The sequence below is a fragment of the Monodelphis domestica genome, chromosome 3 (assembly GCF_027887165.1).
Source record: "Monodelphis domestica isolate mMonDom1 chromosome 3, mMonDom1.pri, whole genome shotgun sequence".
Taxonomy (NCBI): Eukaryota; Metazoa; Chordata; class Mammalia; order Didelphimorphia; family Didelphidae; genus Monodelphis; species Monodelphis domestica.
The window spans coordinates 117,452,334-117,471,812 of record NC_077229.1 but is presented as its reverse complement, the minus strand read 5'-3'; positions in this window follow the sequence as shown (position 1 = coordinate 117,471,812).

The window sequence follows — 19,479 nt, the reverse complement described above, 5'->3', positions numbered from 1 at the left end:
TCTATGAATAAGTCTCCATGAATCATAGCCCAGGCAGCCACCAGGGAATCTATTCAATTGCCTTTTATCCCAATAAGCCTCAGATTCTGACAGTTATTTGTACATTGGTTATGCCAAGGGGAAAAAGGTCTATTTGTGACCTTTTTTCCCATACTCACTCTTGGATTCCAGTCCCAGCTCTCTCTTTATGTTTGGATAAGGTGGGGAAAAAGAGCAGGGTAGAAAGTAATGAAATTTTCTCTCATCCAAATGAAAACATTCTGACTGAACTCTGAAATATCCTCATGCCTGGCCAGGGATGTTTTGTATCACAACTTCCAGGTCTAGTTTCTCAATCCCTAATCACACAATTAGGCTTAGTCTACATAGGACAGCTACTTTATTCCCTCAGAGATCTTTCATCTTAGGTAAAGTGGACCTTCCCCTCCTGGGATCCTTAAAGGATTTCTATAGGTGGCTGCTTTGTCTTCAGCTGCCAATATAGTCACTATCTCAGCTTTTCTGAGAAAATTAAGACATTGGTGGAGATTCAAAACCCTCTGACCTCTCTAAAATTTGCAATGAGCTGCTCTGGCTAATGACAAGGATTTTGGAGACCAAGACTAATGACAAAGTTAAGACTAAGGCTTTTTTCTTCTCACCCAAGTAATTTCTTACAGAGGATTGACTAGAAGCTTCCACTGCTAAACTGTCAAATGTGTGAATTCCTGAGGTCTATATTGATTTTATAAAAAATTTCCCCAGCAATGATCTGTTTCTTCAAACAATCCAAACACATTTCATGAGTCGTATCACTTTACTATATCCAATGTCTTTCAAGGACTTTTGAACTGGTGAAAATCTGTATCAATTTAACATGAAATATTTTATTTATGGACTAATGTCTAGGTCTTTTTAATACTTATTTCATTCTTTCATTTGACCTTGTTTTCAATGGACAAATGTCTTAAGGCATACCATCTTATCATGTTTAATGGATAATCAGTTGACTCTATTGTCCCACACACAGGTACACTTTCAAATTTTTTTCAAAATAACAAAATTTTTAAAGTACTTGCCATATTTATAGTACAGTAATGGGTCTTTGGTAAGGAATATTTCCTGGTCTCGAGGAACTTAAAACATGTTGAAGACAAAATATGTGCATTTATAAATTATATGTCAGGTTGAGTATAATAGAAGTAAGGGGAGAGAATTAAACAATGAACATTGAGAAGATTTCAGCAGGGAGAAATCCTTCAAGGAGAAAGTGGCTCCCAGGATATGTTTTGATACTACACTTGATCTTTACCAAATGGTGGAAAAGTGATTCAGAATATGTTTGAAAAGGAAGAAAACATTTAAAGAACTAAATACATTCAGTGAGACACAGTGAACAGAGTGTGAAGCAATTGACAATGGTGGATAGAGTGCTACAGCTATAGTCAAAAAGATCTGTGTTTGAATCCTATATTAGCAACTATCATTGTGCCCCAAATCATTGAATTTCTTTGTTCTTCAATTTTCTTTTTTTCAGATATAAAATGAAGTAGTTTGACTCAATGCATGGAGTTCTTCTAGCTCTAAATTAATGATTCAATGATTTCTTTCCAGGTAGAAGGAAATCTGATGTAGGTAAATATGTTGAGATAAGAGAGAAAATAATGAAATAATAGATCAAAAAGTAATACAGTTTGGATCATAAAATAATTGAAAATCATGATGATCATTTACTCAACATTTGGTAAGCTCCTACCGTTAAGCTACCAGACAATGTGTAGGCACTAGATATGGTTGGATGTACTTCAAACATGAAGATCAAAATAATATCACTGGTGATTTTAACTCCCCCATAAAGTGAGGCAGAGTTGCACAGTGGGGACCCTCACTCTCCCTTTCAAGACATTGAAGTCCACTGGCAAGACAAAAGTCAAGATAACTGGTGATATCTTGGGGTGCAAAGGATGAGCCTGGCTTTGTCTATGTCTAACCAAATTCTAAAAGCTTCAGAGAATCAGCTTCTGCCACCTTGAAGGCAGTTGGAACAAATTGTTTTCATCTACTCCTTTGGAGGAGGGAGTCTTCACATGCCTGGGATAGATAGTCTGACAAGTGTGAGGCCTGTTGGTTACCCTCAACCTGGTTTAGCCTATTTATCAAGGTGCTCAACTGGGATGTGGTTACTGCATATGCTACAGAGGAACCACAGGTGAGAGCTGACACACATGGACACCAAAAGAGGAAATTAGCCCTAAAAAGTTCTCAGCAAATCCTCATACCAGAGGTACCAGTCTTCCCTGAGTACCACAATCACCCATGGACCCTAGAGATATGCATACAAAGAATAAAGGGATACCTATTCCATAGTGCTTACAATTTAAGGAGGACATTAAATTTGAGGAGTTGTTTTCTTTATTATTTTTCTAAAGTCTATGAAGAGTCAAGAAATGTTTTTGAACAGTTTTATTCCTCCTTTTTCAGTATGTGTGCTGAATTGTTTTTCTTTTTTTTGTCACTTATTTATATTGGTCATTGTTGTAAGAGCATATTTATACATAACTAAAACCCTAAATAAAATCATAAATGCATTGATGTAAAAGATGATTTCAACAGTTCTTTCTCTGGTGGTGGATAGCTTCCCCCATCAAGGCTTTCATGATTGTCCCAGGTCATTGCATTTCTTAGAGTTAGGCAAATTTTCACAGATAATCATTGTACAATATTGTTGTTATCTTGGACAGACAATATTCTTCCAGTTCTGCTTATATCACTTTGCAGCAGTTCCTGCAGATCTTTCCAGCTTTTTATGAAATCATCTTGTGTATCTTTTCTTATAGCACAGTAATATTCCATCACCAACATATATCACAATTTGTTCAGTCATTCCCCAATTGATGGACATCTCTGCAATTTCCAATTCTTTGCCACTACAAAAAGAGCAGCTTTAAATATTTTTGTACAGATAGGTCCTTTCCCCTTTTTTATTATCTCTTTAGGTGACAGTCCCAGTAGTGGTATTACTGAATCAAAGGGTATGCACAGTTTTATAGTCCTTTGGGAATAGTTACAAATTGTCCTCCAGAATGATTGGATTAGTTAATTAATTCCACCAACAATACATTAGTGTCCCAATTTTGCCACATTGCCTTCAACTTTTAACACTTTCCTTTATAGTCACATTGGCCAATCCTGTAAGTGTGAAGTGGTAGGTCAGAATTATTTCAATTTGCATTTCTCTAATCAAGAGGGACTCAGAACATTTTTCTTATATGATCATTGATGGTTTTGATTTCTTCTTTTTTTTCCTTTTAAACATTATTTTATTTGGTCATTTTCAAACATTATTCATTGGGAAAAAAAAGATCATTTTCTCTTCCTCCCCCCTCCCACCACCCCTCCCATAGCTGACACACGATTCGACTGGGTATCACATGTATCCTTGATTTGAACCCATTTCCATGTTGTTGATATTTGCATTAGGGTATTCATTTACAGTCTCTCCTCAATCATATCCCCTCAACCACTGTAGTCATGCAATTGCTTTTCCTCGGTGTTTTTACTCCCACAGTTTGTCCTCTGCTTGTAGATAGTATTTTTTTCTTCTAGATCCCAGCAGAATGTTCAGGGACATTGTATTGACACTAATGGAGAAGTACATTATGTTTGATTATATCACAATGTATAAGTCTCTGTGTACAATGTTTTCCTGGTTCTGTTCCTTTCACTCTGCATCACTTCCTGGAGGTTGTTCCAGTCTCCATGGAATTCCTCCACTTTATTTTTCCTTTGAGCACAATAGTATTCTATCACCAACATACACAACAATTGGTTCAGCCATTCCCCAATTGAAGGGCATCCCCTCATTTTCCAATTTTTGCCACCACAAAGAGCACAGCTATGAAAATTCTTGTTCAAGACATTTTCCTTATTATCTCTTTGAGGTACAAACCCAGCAGTGCTCTGGCTGGATCAAAGGAAAGAGAGTCTTTTATGGCCCTTTGGGCATAGTTCCAAATTGCCATCCAGAATGGCTGGATCAATTCATAACTCCACCAGCAATGAATCAATGTCCCCACTTTGCCATATCCCCTCGAACATTCATTACTTTCGTTTGCTGTCATGTTAGCCAATCCGCTAGGTGTGAGGTGATACTTCAGAGTTATTTTGATTTGTGTCTCTCTGATTATCAGATATTTAGGACACTTTTTCATGTGCTTATTAATAGTTTTGATTTCTTTGGCTGAGAACTGCCTGTTCATGTCCCTTGCCCATTTATCAATTGGAGAATGGCTTGATTTTTTGTATAATTGCTTTAGTTCTTTAAAAATTTGAGTAATTAGACCTTTGTCAGAAGTTTTTTGTTATGAAGATTGTTTCCCAATTTGTTGCTTCCCTTCTAATTTTGGTTACATTGGTTGTGTTTGTACAAAAACTTTTTAATTTGATGTAATCACAATTATTTATTTTACATTTTGTGACCCTTTCTATGTCTTGCTTGGTTTTAAAGTCTTTCCCTTCTCAAAGGTCTGACATGTATATTATTCTGTGTTCACCTAATTTATTTATAGTTTCCTTCTTTATATTCAGGTCATTCACCCATTCTGAGTGTATCTTGGTGTAAGGTGTGAGGTGTTGATCCAGACCTAATCTCTCCCACACAGTCTTCTAGTTTTCCCAGCAGTTTTTGTCAAATAGTGGATTTTTGTCCCAAAAGCTGGGGTCTTTGTGTTTGTCATAGACTCGCTTGCTGAGGTCATTTACCCCAAGTCTATTGCACTGATCCTCCTTTCTGTCTCTTAGCCAGTACCAAATTGTTTTGATGACCACTGCTTTATAGTATAGTTTGAGATCTGAGACTGCAAGGCCCACTTCCTTTGTATTTTTTTTTCATTATTTCCCTGGATATCCTTGATCCTTTGTAATTCCAAATGAACTTTGTTATTTTTTTCTAATTCATTAAAAAAATTTGGAAATTCAATGGTTATGGCACTAAATAGATAGATCAGTTTGGGTAGGATGTTCATTTTTATTATATTGGCTCGTCCTACCCATGAGCAGTTAATGTTTTTCAAATTGTTCAAGTCTAGTTTTAATTGTATGGAGAGTGTTTTGTAGTTGTGTTCATATAGTTCCTGTGTTTGTCTCAGGAGATAGATTCCTAGATATTTTCTTTTGTCTAAGGTGATTTTGAATGGCATTTCACTTTCTAATTCTTGCTGCTGAGATGTGTTGGAAATATATAGGAATGCTGATGATTTATGTGGGTCTATTTTGTATCCTGCAACTTTGCTAAAGTTGTTGATTATTTCGATTACTTTTTTGTTGATTCTCTAGGATTCTTTAAGTAGACCATCATATCATCTGCAAAGAGTGATAATTTGGTCTCCTCATTGCCTATTTTAATGCCTTCAATTTCTTTTTCTTATCTAATTGCTACTGCTAGTGTTTCTTCATCTGAAAATTAATTGTTCATATTCTTTGACCATTTGTCAATATGGAAACAGCTTGTATTCTTATAAATTTGACTTAGTTCTCTATAAATTTGAGAAATTAGACTTTTAAGAAATTTGTTATATGGTGTTCCCTTCTTTTCTTGGATTTATTAGTATTGTTCATACAAAATATTTTTCATTTAATTGATTCAAAATTATTCATTTTACATCTTAAAATATACTCTATCTTTTGTTTGGTCTTAATCTTTGTGAGGCTCTCAAGGGGATCTTTGTTGGAATCCTACATTTTGACTGACAGACACTGAGGTGACAGTTTGAACAGCAAAGGGTTGTGGGAGAGAACCTTTGGCTGAGGAAGATTTTGGTGGGTTCCAGGTCTTCTAACTCAGGACTGGAAGCTAAAGGTTCAGCTCCTGAGTGGATGAGAGATCCCTCCCCCCACCCCAAGCAGCCAAGAGAAGAAGACCTTGATTTCCTCCCTTTAATCCCAAAGCTGTTTCCAACAAAGACATCTTTCTGCTGTTTTCCTTCACCTGCCATCAAGAATCACTGACTCAGAGGAAGTCTTTGGCTTGGACTCTCAAATATAGAGCCAGTCTCCTGGCTCCTCTTGGTCCCCCCTTGCCTTCTGTAAACTGTTTTCTGATTTAGCTTTTAGGATAACAACTAGCAGAGAGTCAGAAAGAGCAGTTTGTGAAATGGGGATGAGGCATTTTTGGCAACTGGTGTCAGTCTCTTAAACATCTACTGTGTGTACAACCTGACAAAGCAATGTTTTTCCTTTTTCCTTCAACCCATTTCCCTATACCTCATTTAAAACCTTAGGATTCAAGTCTGATTTTAGGTTTGGATTTCCTCAATAAATGGAAGGGAGATTGGGTGATTGGAGGAAAGACTCAAAGTTTGAGTCCTGTCTCTTTCTGGGACAAAACCAGACTAAGCCTGCCATACAACTCCATTTAGGAAGGCAAACAGAAGCCTTCCTCAGAAATTCCTGGCAGTGGAAGTGTCATCTTTTCCCCTCAGCTTGTGCTCTCAGTGCTCAAGAAATACAGTCTGTTAACATATCCCTTGAGAAAGGAGAGAGAAAGACTCCTTTCTTTCTCTCTAGAGGTAACCTCTAACTCCTGTTTCATTTCATCTAGGGAAGGAGAGATCTTGCCATTTTCCCTCCATCAGTGGGATTCACCTCAACCTCCATATCTTCCCTCACCACTTGGTTTATTCAATTATTTCTCTCATGATTACATCCTTCCAGAGAGACAATCATCCAACCCTCTCCATAAAAAAGAAATGAAACTTCCCTTTCTTTTTAAAATCTTCCTTTCTCCAAGATCTGCCAGGCAAAATATTCTGTGTTCCCCTAATTTAGTTAGGCTATCACTCTTTATATCTAAATCATATATCCATTTTGACCTTATCTTTGTATAGGGTATGAGATATTGGTTTACCTAGCTTCTGTTATACTGTTTTCCAATAGTTTTTGTTTTAAATAGTGAATTCTTATTCCAAAAGCTGGAATCTTGGTGTTTATCAGACAATAGACTCCTGAGGTCATTCACCAATGCATATTGTGTATCTAATCTGCTCCATTGATCTACCATTTTATTGCTTAGCCAGATCCAGATTGTTTTGATGATTGCTGCTTTTTAGTGCATTTTGGATCTGATATTATTAGGCCACATTCTTTCACATTTTTTTCCTATTAGTTCCCCTGATATTCTTGACGTTTTTTATTTCAGATCAATTTTTTAAAATAATTTTTCTAGTCTTATTAAATAATTATTAGATTGTTTGATTGATATGGCACTAAATATACAGATTAATTTAGGTAGAATTGTCATTCTCATTGTATTAGCATAGGCTACCTATGAATAATTAATATTTTCCAGTTTTTTTAGATCTGACTTTATTTGTGCAAAAAGAGTTAAAAAATTGTGTTAATGCAATTCCTGTGTTTGCCTTGGAAAGTAAAGTCCCAGGTATTTTATATTGTTTAGAATTATTTTAAGTGGAATTTCTCTTTCTAACTCTTGCTGCTGGAATTTGTTGGTAATACATAGAAATGCTGATGATTTCTGCAGATTTATTTTTCCTTTAACTTTACTATAGTTATTATTTCAATTAGCTTTTTAGTTGATTCTCTAGTATTTTCTAAGTATGCCATTATATCATCTACAAAGAGTGATAGTTTAATTGCCTCAATACCTGCTTTAATTTCTTCAATTTCTTTTTCTTTCCTCATTGCTAAAGATAGCATTTTCAATACTATATTAAATAATAGTGTTGATAATATGCTTCTTTGTTTTACTCTTGATCTTATTGGGAAAGCTTCTAACTCATCCCTATTTCAGATGATACTTCCAGAAGGTTTTAGGTAGATACTACTTATTGTTTTAAGGAATGACCCATTTATAACTATACTTTCTAGTGTTTTTAATAGGAAATTGGTGGTGTATTTTGTTGAAGGCTTTTTTCTGCATCTATTGAAATAATCACATGAATTCTATTAGTTTAGTGATTGATATGGTCATTTATGCTGATAGTTTTTCTGATATAAAACTGCCCTGCATTCCAATTCTGAATACCACCTGGTCATAGTGAATGATCCTTGTGATATATTGCTATAGTCTCCTTCATAGTAACTTATTAAAACTTTTTGCATCTATATTAATTAATGAAAAGAAGATATATACCTTTCTATTGTTATTCAATTCTCTCCAGAAATCTATTAGTTCAAACTTTTCTAATATTTCATTCACTTCCTTTACTGCTTTCTTGTTTATTTTTTCCCCTTTGGCTTGATTTATCTAGATCTAAAAAAGGGAAAGTTGAGATCCCACACTAGTAATATTCTACTGTTTTATTTCTTCCTAAAGTTCATTTAATTTTTCCTTTAAAAATTTAAAGGCTATACCATTTGTTGCCTATATATTTAGTATTGATATTACTTCATTGTTTGGAAATCTACTTTTTAAGTGACCATTTTTCCCTGAAAGAAATATACTCAATTTTGCTGGATAGGTGATTCTGGGTTGTAAACTTAAATCTTTTCCCTTTTGCAATATCATATTCAATGTTTTCTGATATTTTAGTGTGGAGGCTGCTAAGTCCTGTATAATCCTGACTGTAGCGCCATAGGATTTGAATTTTTTTCTTTCTAATTATTTGCAGTATTTTCTCCTTGGTTTGGAGACTCTTGAATTTAGCTATAATATTCCTGAGAATTGACATTTGGGAATTGCTTTCTGAAGGTGATCATTGAAAGCTTTTAATTTCTATTTTACTCTCTTGTTCAAGAATATCAGGGAAGTTTTCTTTGATAATTTATTGTATTATGATATCTAGAATTTTTTTTAAATCATGATTTCCATGTCATCTAATAATTCTTAAATTTTCTCTCCTGGATCTAGTTTCCACATCAGTTGGTTTTTTTTGGGGGGGGGGTAATGAGATATTTCATGTTTCTTCTGTTATTTTTGTGCTGGTTGTTCTTTTGAATTGATTTTATTGTTTCTTGATTTCTCATAAAGTCATTAACTTCTAGTTGCCAATTTCTAATTTTTAAAGCATGATTTTCTTCTCTGGGCTTTTGAGCCCCTTATTCATTTGACCCATTTTTTCTTGTATTGCTTTCATTTTTCTTCCCCAGATTTCCTATTCAACTCTTAACTGATTTTTGAAATCTTATTTGAGCTCTTTCAGAATGAAACCAATTCCTTTTTTCTTTGAAATATGTTTTCTTTGCTTTCAATGTCTCCTTCTGTGATCATGTCTTGCTCTTTGTCTCCAATTTTTTTTTTCTGTGATTATATATTTCTTTTTGATGTTTACTAATTTTCCCAGCTTTTTTCTTACCTTTCACTTGTATTTTAAAGGTAGGCTCTCTTCTCAAGGAGGATAGAGCCCTTTCTTTTTTTTAAATTCAATTACCTTTATTTCTTTTTTTTTAATTTTATGATATTTTATTTGATCAATTCCAAGAATTATTCATTAAAGACAAAGATCATTTTCTTTTCCTCCCCCCCAACCCCAATAGCCGATGCGTGATTCCACTGGGTATCACATGTGTTCTTGATTCGAACCCATTGCCATGTTGTTAGTATTTGCATTAGAGTGTTCATTTAGAGTCTCTCCTCTGTCATGTCCCCTCAACCACTGTAGTCAAGCAGTTGCTTTTCCTTGGTGTTTCTACTCCCACAGTTTGTCCTCTGCTTATGGATAGCCAGGAATTGCTGGTGTTTCTGTATTACTGCCCTCCTCAGTTCCCTCCCGATGCTTTCCGCTGCCCCACTTCCATGCTCTGAGCCTGGCTTGGCCATTTCCATGAGGTGTTTGTTTCAATGCCTTAGTTGGCCAGAAGAACCTGCACTCTGGGGGGGGGGGGGAGGACCACAGATTCCTGGAGCTCAGAGGGCTCCTGATAGGATTAACTTTCACTGGGTTGAACTGAGTATGCCCTGAGGCAGGGACCCTCTGTGAGACTCAGATGGAAGGATCTAGCCAGGGGGTTTCAGGTTCCCCCCGTCTCTCTCTGTTTCCCTGCTGTCTGTATTGGGTGCCTCCTCGACTGAGTCATGTTGTTTCCAGGAGGTGGCCTTCAGAATAGCTGGCCCTGAGGCTCTGAGGTTCCCTCTGCTGCCTCAGACTCAGAGCTCTGGGTTGGGGGGCATGGGTCCTGGGACCTTCCCTCTGCCTATCCCTTAGATCTGAGTGATCTCGGGTTCTGGCTTTTGGGGGTGAGCATACCTTTTGATCCAGGTCCAGGAGGAGGATTCCCGGGGTCTATGCTGTTGTTCGTTTTGAATTTCTGTGCCCTAGGAGCATATAGCTTGAAATAGGTAAGGAAGGGTTTCTGGAGATCCAAACTCCAGCTTTCTCTAAGCCACCATCTTGACTGGAAGTCTGATAGAGCCCTTCCTTAAGCTTCAGTTCTTCTTTGATGCTATCCTTAGTCTTACTTCCAGTTTATGCAAGTTTCTATTCTTCCATGGAGGTATGATGGCCTATGGTCTGGGAGCTCTGATTCTGTTATTCCCTGAGTCTACTGATGTCTCAAAATCTAGCCTCAGATTTGGACAGGATTTTTTTGGTCTCACTCTGACCATGACCAGGTTAGTTACACTGTCAACTGCTTTGCCCTGGGCTCTAGCTTGAACTTTGGTGATGGCTAGCTAGGTCTAGATCTCATAGGTCAGTACCCTGGGGACTATCTTCTTTGGGGAAGGGGTGGGGTGGGATACTAGCTCTGGGCTTACATTAACTTGGAATAACACAAAACCTGTCTTAAGCAGAGAATCATGTCCTTACTACAGGCTTGAGTTGAGGTTCCTGGTCTTACTCTGGGCTTATACAGATCAGGTCTATAGTACAGACTGCCTGTACTGTAAATGAAGACTATACTGCAGACTTGCTTGGAATATTACTTGCATGTGTTTTGGGTTGCACTATTTTCTCAGGCAGGGTCTCAGAGTCTGGATGTCAGCTTGGACCCAGGTTCAGAATCTGGATCAGTAGGTGTGGAGTAGTGGGACTTTCTCTTACTCCTTGGTGCAGCCTCCTACTTGCTGTGTTCCCCTCTCACCCCAATTAACCAGACACTCTGACTAACTTTCAAGTTGTTCTCTGCATGAAAGTTGCGTTATTCTACCTCCTTGTTGGTTCTTTGACTCTCGTATTCATTTTGTGCCATTATTTTAAGATTTGTTGGAAAGGAGTCTCATGGTGGTTTCAAGCTTTCCCTGCTTCTATTCCATCATCTTGACTCTGCCAATCTCCCCCTTTTAAAAATATCATTATAAATTATGGATAGGAGAATGGGGTATGGATGGCTAGCAAATAGGGCCAAATGGAGACAGGGACATCAACTGTGATTCAAATGCAATTGTCTATATTGGTCCGTGATGACATCAATTAGGCTTGTGACTAAATTAGTAAACTGGGGTCAAATGTGAACAGAAAGCACGTAATTGATATGTAAGAGAAAAAAGTAGAAATAACACTGATTTTATGTGTTTCTCATATGCAAGGCATGTAATATACCCAACATGGAGTATATGGGTAGATAATAGAGGAGAAATCCCTTAACCATTCAGGGATATTATCTAGAACCCTAAAGATGAACATAGTTTTCCTAGCCAGAAAAATGGAATCAGTTTGATGATACAAACACACAGACACACACACAGACACATATTATATATATATATATATATATATATATAGCCTATATACATATGTGTGTCTTTGTATGTGTGTATGAAATGACTGAGAAGGCTTTGAGTCTTTGTTATGGGAATGGGGGTGGAAATTGATTCAAGGTACTCATGTTCAGAAGTGAAGGACATTAATATAACAGAATGGGAAGCTATAGAACAGAAATATCCTCCCTTCCTTGAAAGGGGGAAGAGTTATTTTTAAAAAGAGAAAGATAGACTACCTGAGTCAAACTGTAACAGAAAAGAAATTGGATTTTTAATAATCAAAAAGAAAGTGAGAGCTGCTTGATTAAAACCCTCCCAGTTGTTGGATTTAGGGGGCCGAGCTTTCCAAACTTTCATCATCTTTTGAAATCAGTGAGCATATTGCTATGTCCCAGCATTCCTTATCCAGCGAGACTCTCTAGAAGGGTATTACTCATAATGCAGCTCACAGATACCAGCAAATTATTTGCCCCAACAAATGAAAATCCAATGCAGGGTCCAATAAGTGTAACTCATAAATGTTTAATCCACACAGAAGAAACAAATTTTATTTGATTTAAGAAGAAAACTCTTTTGCCCAGCACAGCAATCTCCAGGCAAGAACAATAAGATTCGTTGTTAGTAAGTTTGCATTTTCATAAATTCGTTGAGCAATTGGCAAAGCATTATTGCCATATATAAGTTATTGAGCAGGAATTATCCCACTCTTGTCCCCCTAGTGAATTTGGACCAGGAGAATTGTATTTCCCCTCAGCCATGGGAAAGATCCATGGATTCTAGGATTCTAGAACTGGAAGATGAGACATAACCTACCTACACTACTATCTTTTTGAAAATATTTCACATTTAGTGGTGTCAATCAGATTATTTTTAAATTCCTTCAGTGGCAAGAAATTCACTATTTCCTTAATATACCCTCATATTACTAAAGAACAGAACTTAGAAAGAAAACAGATGCTTTTTATCCCTGTTCTGGGTAGGGTAAGAGAGATATGTCAAAAAAAAAAAAGAGAGAGAGATATCATGGGTAAGTAGAGAAAAATGTAAACCAAGGATCATTTTATGCATGTGAATTATTTAGAGTATAGCCATGGATAAAAGAAATGCCTCCAAAAGGTGATAAATTATAAAACTTTTGAGTTAAGAGGCTACCTAGTCTAAGCTTTATCTAAAAGAAACAGCAAAGTCATATAATAGCCATTCTAGCTGGAAAGGACACTCAATTTAAATCCAATCATAAAATATTAATTAAGAGACCTGAATTTTGATCTTCTGTCTTCTGACTCCAAATATAGTATCTTTTTTCTATTCTATTGTTCATCTTTATTTTTTTTTTAAGTTTTAATCTATACTTCTTAGCACAGAAGTTTAATACAGCAGACACTTTAAAATACTAGTTGATTGATTCAAGGGAAGGCAATGATTTGCTAATAAACATTTTACAATCAGTTTTCTGTGGGGAAGAGATATACACATGATACACTTTTAAGCTTAACCTGCATATTTAATATTTTCTCCAGCACTCTCAAGTCTAGATAAAAAATTGAACCACACATTAAGTCCTTATTTGTTTGGCTATATCCTGGGGTATAAAAACTAACACTGAAAATTTAACAACCAGCTCAAGCCATTTTGAGCTAGTTCTAGTATACCTACAAGCTGGGAGTTTAAGCTATGAAAATGATCTTATTTTTAGCTGCCTACTTGAATAACCTTAGGTAAGTCACTAAGTTCTAAATAGAATGGGAAGATCATAGATTTAAGACTAGAAGGGATTCTGGAGTTCATAAAGTTCAACCCCTTCTTTTAACATATTTTGCATAGATAGTCTTCTTTATACATAGTTTTCATGCAATCTTTCCCATTACATTGGAAGTTGCTTGATAACAAGAGCTGTTTTGTCTGTATTTGTTTCCCTAGAAGTTAGCACAGTGCATGTGGTAGAATCTTAATAAATGGCAGTTTACTAACCAAAGCACAGGGAAGTTCAGTGGTCTATCAAGGTCCCATAGTTAATAAGTATTGGAGGTGGGATTTGAACACTCATCTTCCTAACTTCAAGTCAAGGACTGTCCACTGGATGTCCCTCTGACTTGCACTGGCAGGTTGGAAACTCAGGGATCTAAGTACCCAATCCAAGGTTCTATTTGACTCTGCACTGCTCAAACTGTATCTCATGATACCTGCTGGTGCATTTACATTTAGTAGTTAACCAGGAGTCATAATTATCTCAAAGTAGAAATTTGCTACAATAGCCATAAACATCCCTCTTGCCACAGCACTGACGTAGGGTACACTTCCACATCTCCATAACATCAATGGGGACAGTAGACATCCACAGAGAGTATACTAATAGATAGGCACAGAGATAGGGAACATGCATGTCCTGGGTAACTCATACTTCTGCCACTGCAGGGCACTAAGGTCTTTTCTCTCCTTTGGTGCCCTCATATAGTTCAGCCTGAGTTAGCCATCTTTTTTAGACAGGTTGGTCAGTTGAGCTCCCTTGGCATATCCCTATCTGCATGTATCTCATAGAGGATAGGACTGGCTCTCTTGTGGAGTCATTATCTAAAGACAAACTAAGGAAGGTCCAAAATTCCCAAGTCTTTGACAATTAACTATTGACAACTGCAAACAAGAAAATGAAGGACGATAGCTTTATGGAGGAGAGGTACTCACAAAACAAGGGAAAATGATGGAATCAGATCAGCTCCTCTGAAGTCCAGGAAATGCACTTGTGCTCTGGAGGGAATGGAGCTCCCTCACGTCCATAACACTGACCTTCATTGGGCTTCTGTAACATTCTTCTCTGGGTCTAACAGTATTAAGCAACGGGGAAAGGGAACTTTGGGACAGGTACTAATTCCTGCTGGTGGGGCTATGAAAACTCCTAGATAATTGATGGTATTCGTTTTCTAAGCTACAGGGAAAAGGACTTGGGACCTTCACTACTATTCTAACTCTGACAGGATAACTCAGCTTTGGCTTGACTTTTTCTTTTAGTTGATCAAAGAAGTTATTTTACTCCTTATGGTCACAGAGGCCAAACTGTTCAAAGCTGTCTTCTGCTTTGATGGTGGGTCTAGGTTTCTCTTGGGTGCTTTCTACCAGCAATATGGATCTGCTAAGATATGTCATGGCCAATCAACCTCATTCTCCTCTGTCTCACTAGGCAAAAAAAAATTTTTTCTCATATACTGTGATCTCTTCTGCTTCTATAGATCTCATAAAGAAGTGTTTCCTAGCTTGTCTTGACATTGAATGGCCATGACTAATCCTTAATCATCCAATGACTAGTTGCTCTGGAACACAATAATTTTTTTATCTTGGAATTTTAAACCTCATAAAGGGGTCAAAGAGTTGAGACACTTCTTTTTTATTTCTCTTTAAGACCTCAACACTTAGCAGTCTCCATTACCTATCACTTATCCTCTGTGATGTCAATTGAGTTTAGGGGAAATCAACTCATCAGAGGAATTTTAATCAATCTCCCCACCCCAAACTTTACAGCAAAATATACATATATTAATCCTCATCTAGAACATTTTGTGTGGAACCTCACCTAACTACTCCAACCCAGATCACCTCTCTTATAAGACCACCTTTAGTTCCTATTGCCCACATCATGCAATTTAATACCTAATGTCTAGTCACATTGCTTATTTCATGTGAGAGCATTCTACAAAGCAATCATAGCCTACATTTGGATTCAACATAGGGCAAAATAAATTATTTGATATAAAATTGAGTAGTCCATAAATATGTGCTGTTTGAGTCTTAGCTGACTTTTTTCTGGTCTGTCTCTATTGTTGTGATTTGCTTGAGAGAGCAAATCAAATTACTAGCTAAAGTATGAAGAATTTAACTGAGACACCAAACCTTAGCTCAGCTGATTAACTAGTTAGTTATTGGAGAATTTCTGTTCAGCTTAATTGCCATATATATGTATATACATACATATATATATGAGGAGCTCCAGTATTAATAATTAATCTGACAATTCCAGCTATAACATCTGTGTTTATTGTCCAGTTTATTATTTTACTTGATGTAGATCTCCTTTTGTAATCTGTTATTTTTTTCTGATGTGTAAATTTAACTTCCCTTAGTGCCCTTTGTAAATTTCCATGGTCACTCTCTTGCCTATATAACTAAGACCTATATAAGATTGCTGAATCTGCTACTTGGGTGTTTTGCTTTTTTTATATACCATAGGCATATAAAAATGATTATTTTTCAATGTTCCTGCATGTTGATAATTTTGATTGGCAATGGTACTTATCAATGAATCATTGGAAAAATGTTGTCACCTAAATAAATATGAATTCCATTTGAATGAATATGAATGAATATCACTTTAATAAATAGAAGTGAATGTCACTTGTCCCCTCTACTGACTAATTGCCTTCCTTATGATCCTTGTCATTATGTAAATGCCCTCCCTGCAACCTTACCTCACAATTGATCTGATAGTTTTTCAATTAACTAAATACCCATTTTTACCCTTCTTTTCTAAAGATCATTAGTTTTTAAAAAAACATATTAGTACCATTCTGTATCATTAATGTCTATATTTTAAGGTTTGTTTTTCAGTCTTTAATTCAAACATTTGACTGAAAAGAGATCAAATTTGAGAACTTAGCTTTGCTTTGGAGTCTTTGTGTTTGTATGATGACCATTTGATTACCAAAATTTTATTTAGGGCCTATTGACAGGCCAGAGCTGTGAAAGGCCATATAGGTTCAAAGAAAAAAAATTCCTGAAAGTTTATGTTTCACTGGATGAGTAAGGAAGGGTGTGACAAGTAAATAAATAAGAATATGTACAAAGTGTTAAGGAAATTTAAAAATTTCCCTTCTATCCTTTCTATATTTTTTGATTGGTTAATAAACCTCACTTGACCAAAAGCTGTTCAATGTGATATAAAATTTTACTTAGGATCTTAAGTGTTCCTTAGGTAACATACCAGAGGAACAATTGCAATTGTCCCTCACCCCTTGGCATCATGGAATTCCTCATTCAACCTATTTGTGAACCCTTTAAATGCAGTTTATTATTTAACTTGACTCAGGTTACCTATTGAGCATTTGATGGGGTTAATTTCCTTAAGAGATATGTGAACTTATGACTGTTTAGCTAAGTTTGTTCAACTATTATGACATTGAAGGAAATAAAGGATATTGGATCTGTCTTCTCTAATTTTCTATTCAAAAAACAATAAGTAAGATTGAAGTGTGAAAATGAATTATTTCTCTGTCTCTCTGATATATTTTTTCCCATAAGAAAGCTTGTTATAATCATGATAATTGTTCAGGTTTTCTCTGAGAACTGCTTGAGCATAATAATAAAACCTTGGATTTTCCCTCTGAAATTTCTATGTTGGGGTAAATGTATATTTGATAGCAGTTTAATGATTGTCCATCATTTGTTTAAAAAGGATCGATGGCATCACAAGATGATGTTTTGACGCATAAGGAAATGGGACTTAACTGAAAGAGAGTTCCACAAATTCATCCATTTTACTCTCATGGCCCAGGATGTAGTGGATGACCTGTGCATCTTTGATGTCTGATCATCCTCTAAGCCCTCTACAGTGCCTGTTTCAGCCCCTTTCATGGCCTTTAGAACACTCATTCTCATCTGCACCTTCTGCTATGGGAAGTCTTCATATGCTTGGGGATAGAAATCCCTGTAACTCAGTGACAAATCTGAGTAGAAAAAATTGCTACTTGCCCTCAACATGGTTTTATTGGCATGTGGCCATGGTACAGCTTCTTGGAGCCATAGACGAAAGTGGGTGAAAGGTAGACCCCAAAGGTGAATGAACAGCCCTGAAAAGGGCTCTGCAAGCCTTCACACAAGAGGTGCTAGTCCTCCCTGAACAAACATTCCATACACCTTAACAATGGTTACCCACTATATGAACTCATAGAAGAGAGATTTTTTTCTAAAAACATTATTTTTCAGGCAGAAATTTCTAGCAACTTTATATCTGTGTAGCAAATTCCACAAGAATAAACTCCTTCACCCACTAATTATCTGGTATTTTTACATATAGTGAGTAGCCTGAGAATATGAGAATTTGAGGAATTTTCCCACACCTTCTCAGATAGTATGTGGCAGGAGTAGGACTCAGAACCCATTTTCTTGGCTCTATATTAGGTTCTCTACTTGCCATGCTACTCTGCTTTTCAGACAATTCCCATATGCCCTTGAATAATGCAAATAATCAGATTCTAACTTTAGTTATACTCATGACCAATCCTGATATAAAGAAATCCTGGACACTGTTTGGAAACAGACTTTCACTACTAGTGATCTCTAATTAGACTATTAGATCAGCTGTGGAGTAAGTAGTCAGAAAGGTCTTAGAAAAAGGCAGAAGTGGGAGACACATGAGGCCATTTGACCCCTGTCAGACCTTGTTTTCTACCTAGGAATATTGTCACAATTCTCTGTTATTTTGCCTTGATATTCTTGTTCTTTGGGGGGTCTTTAAAAATCTCTTTAGCAATGCAAATATAATTCTTAGTTTCTAAATCTTCCCCTGAAAATTTAATCTTCAACTAACACATTCTTCTTTAAAGATATTTAACATCTTAGTTATTAACTAAGACATTACCTATCAATTGAGTTATTAAATACTTCCTTGTAAACTGAAACCTTTGTTGAAAATTTATTAAAAATCAAATCCTGAAGGAATTAGAAAAGGGGATATACATATCAGTGAGGAAGAGACTACAAAATAGTAGGCCAGGAATGAAGGAGTGGAAATGTTACCAAGAGAAACTTAGTGATGGTTCAGTCCTACATATAATTCACTATATCATCATAGGAAAGTCAGTCTGTTCTATTCTTTGAGATACAAAAAATTCAGACTCTTAATGAATACATGGTGGAAAGACTGTTCACTGAAGTATGGGATATATTACATGGAAATATTTAATTATCCTCAAATACTTTGCCTGAGTGGGAATGGCTGCCATTTCTAGCTGTTCTAATAGTTGGGGCGATAATGAGAAGGATGAGGGTGAAAAAAGGAAGGAAGGAAGGAAGGAAGAAAGGAAGGAAGGAAGGAAGGAAGGAAGGAAGGAAGGAAGGAAGGAAGGAAGGGAGGGAGGGAGGGAGGGAGGGAGGGAGGGAGGAAGGAAGGAAGGAAGGAAGGAAGGAAGGAAGGAAGGAAGGAAGGAAGGAAGGAAGGAAGGAAGGAAGGAAGGAAGGAAGGAAGGGAGGGAGGGAGGGAGGGAGGAAGGGAGGAAGGAAGGAAGGAAAGAAAGAAAGAAGGAAGAAAGGAAAGAAGGAAAGAAGAGGGAAAATAATATTAATGATAGAAATCCAGCCAAAAATCATGTATCACAATGTAGAAGAATAGAGAAAAAGAAAAAGGATAGAATAGAGAAAGAGAAGAAAAGAGAAAGAAGGATGAAAGGAGAGAAACCAAATGAAAAGGAGGAAGGGAAAGAGGGAGAAATGAATTGAAGGAACAAAGGGATGAATGACATGGAAGAAAGGGAAGGTAGAGAGAGACTGGAGAAAAGAGGGAGAAAGGATGGAAGGAAATGATTATTAAGTGACTACAATGTGCCAGACACATTAAAATGTTATCTCACTTTATCTTCACCACATCCTTGGGAGAATCATATTATTGTTATATACATTTTGTAGTTGAAAAAAACTGAGCCAAACAGAGGATAAGTTACTTGTAGCATAACACTGCAAGTGTTTGAGGATAGTTTTGAATTCAGGTCTTCCCTACTTCAGATCCAAGACTCTATCCATTCTGCCACATAGATGACTGGAGGAAAAATAAAGCCTCATCTATATTTTGCTTCCAGTTCCTA